The sequence below is a fragment of the Arachis stenosperma genome, chromosome 5 (assembly GCF_014773155.1).
Source record: "Arachis stenosperma cultivar V10309 chromosome 5, arast.V10309.gnm1.PFL2, whole genome shotgun sequence".
Taxonomy (NCBI): Eukaryota; Viridiplantae; Streptophyta; class Magnoliopsida; order Fabales; family Fabaceae; genus Arachis; species Arachis stenosperma.
Genome location: NC_080381.1, coordinates 92222405 through 92224694, shown reverse-complemented (window position 1 = coordinate 92224694; position 2290 = coordinate 92222405). Strand labels below are relative to the sequence as shown.

The 2290-nt window shown below is 42.8% G+C and overlaps 1 non-coding gene across 1 annotated transcript; it reads left to right on the top strand.

Moving 5' to 3' along the window:
* Nucleotides 1-1943: 1943 nt before the first annotated feature.
* LOC130984391 (small nucleolar RNA R71) lies at nt 1944-2047 on the top strand. Its single transcript, XR_009088329.1, has one exon. It is a non-coding gene; the product is annotated as a small nucleolar RNA R71 (small nucleolar RNA).
* Nucleotides 2048-2290: the final 243 nt, after the last annotated feature.

Here is a 2290-nt window from a genome sequence, read left to right as displayed (position 1 = left end):
GCTGGTGCCCATTCCTGGCGTTTAATGCCAGGTTCTTGCCCTTTTCTGGCGTTTAACGCCAGTCTGGTGCCCCTTTTCTGGCGTTAAACGCCCAGAAGGGTGCCAGACTGGGCGTTAAACGCCCAAGCTAACCTTACTGGCGTTAAACGCCAGTAAGTGCGTCTTCCAGGGTGTGCTGTTTTCTTCCTGTTTTTCATTCTGTTTTTGCTTTTTTCATTGATTTTGTGACTTCTTATGATCATCAACCTACAAAAAAAAAAGATAAAATAACAAAAGAAAATAGTTAATTATAAAACATTGGGTTGCCTCCCAATAAGCGCTTCTTTAATGTCATTAGCTTGACAGAGGACTCTCATGGAGCCTCACAGATACTCAGAGCCATGTTGGAACCTCCCAACACCAAACTTAGAGTTTGAATGTGGGGGTTCAACACCAAACTTAGAGTTTGGTTGTGGCCTCCCAACACCAAACTTAGAGTTTGACTGTGGGGGCTCTGTTTGGCTCTGTTTTGAGAGAAGCTCTTCATGCTTCTTCCCCATGGTGATAGAGGGATATCCTTGAGCCTTAAACACAAAGGATTCTTCATTCACTTGAATGATTAACTCTCCTCTATCAACATCAATCACAGCCTTTGCTGTGGCTAGGAAGGGTCTGCCAAGGATGATGGTTTCATCCATGCACTTCCCAGTCTCTAGGACTATGAAATCAGCAGGGATGTAATGGTTTTCAATTTTCACCAAAAAACATCCTCTACAAGTCCATGAGCTTTTTCTTGAGTTGTCTGCCATCTCTGAGATTCTTGCAGCTTGCACCTCAAAATCCCTAGCTTCTCCAGTACAGAGAGAGGCATGAGGTTTACACTTGACCCTAAGTCACACAGAGCCTTCTTGAAGGTCATGGTGCCTATGTACAAGGTATTGAAAACTTCCCAGGATCTTGTCTCTTTTGAGGTAATTCTGCCTAGACAAGTCATCCAGTTCTTTGGTGAGCAAAGGAGGTTCATTCTCCCAAGTCTCATTTCCAAATAACTTGTCATTTAGCTTCATGATTGCTCCAGGTATTTAGCAACTTGCTCTTCAGTGACATACTCATCCTCTTCAGAGGAAGAATACTCATCAGAGCTCATGAATGGCAGAAGTAATTCCATGGAATCTCTATGGTCTCATTTTGAGCCTCAGATTCCCATGGTTCCTCATTGGGGAACTCATTGGAGGCCAGGGGACGTCCAGTGAGGTCTTCCTCAGTGGCGTTCACTGCCTCTTCTTCCTCCAGAATTCGGCCATGTTGATGGCTTTGCACTCTCCTTTTGGATTTTCTTCTGTGTTGCTTGGGAGAGTACTAGGAGGGAGTTCAGTAACTTTCTTGCTCAGCTGTCCCACTTGTGCCTCCAAATTCCTAATGGAGGACCTTGTTTCAGTCATGAAACTTGAGTGGTTTTGATTAGATCAGAGACCATTGTTGCTAAGTCGGAGGTATTTGCTTAGAACTCTCTGTCTGTTGCTAAGAAGATGATGGAAAAGGCTTGCCATTGCTAAACCTGTTTCTTCCACCATTATTGTTATTGAAACCTTGTTGAGGTCTTCTTGATTCTTCCATGAGAAATTTGGGTGATTCTCCATGAAGAATTGTAGGTGTTTCCATAGGGTTCTCCTAGGTAATTCACCTCTTCCATTGATTGACTTGTTGGGTCAATATTTTGTTCTGAGCCAATATGGCATTCAGAGTATCAATCTCAAGAACTCCTTTCTTCTGATTGTCCCATTGTTCACAGGATTCCTTTCAGAAGTGTACATGAATTGGTTATTTACAACCATTTCAATTAGCTCTTGAGCTTCTGTAGGCGTCTTTCAAATGAGAGATCCTCCAGCAGAGCTATCCAAAGACATCTTGGATAGTTCAGAGAGACCATCATAGAAAATACCTATGATGCTCCATTCAAAAGCATGTCAGATGGACACTTTCTGATCAATTGTTTGTATCTTTCCCAAGCTTCATAGAGGGATTCTCCATCCTTCTGTCTGAAGGTTTGGACTTCCACTCTAAGCTTACTCAATTTTGAGGTGGAAAGAACTTTGCCAAGAAGGCATTGACTAGCTTTCCCATGAGTCCAGGCTTTCTTTAGGTTGTGAATCCAACCATGTCCTAGCTCTGTCTTATAGCAAAAGGGAATAGCATAAGTCTGTAGACCTCAGGGTCAACCCCATTAGTCTTGACAGTGTCACAGATTTGCAAGAATTCAGCCAAAAACTGAAACTAATTGAGGCTTAAGCTCAAAGTTGTTTGCTCCAAT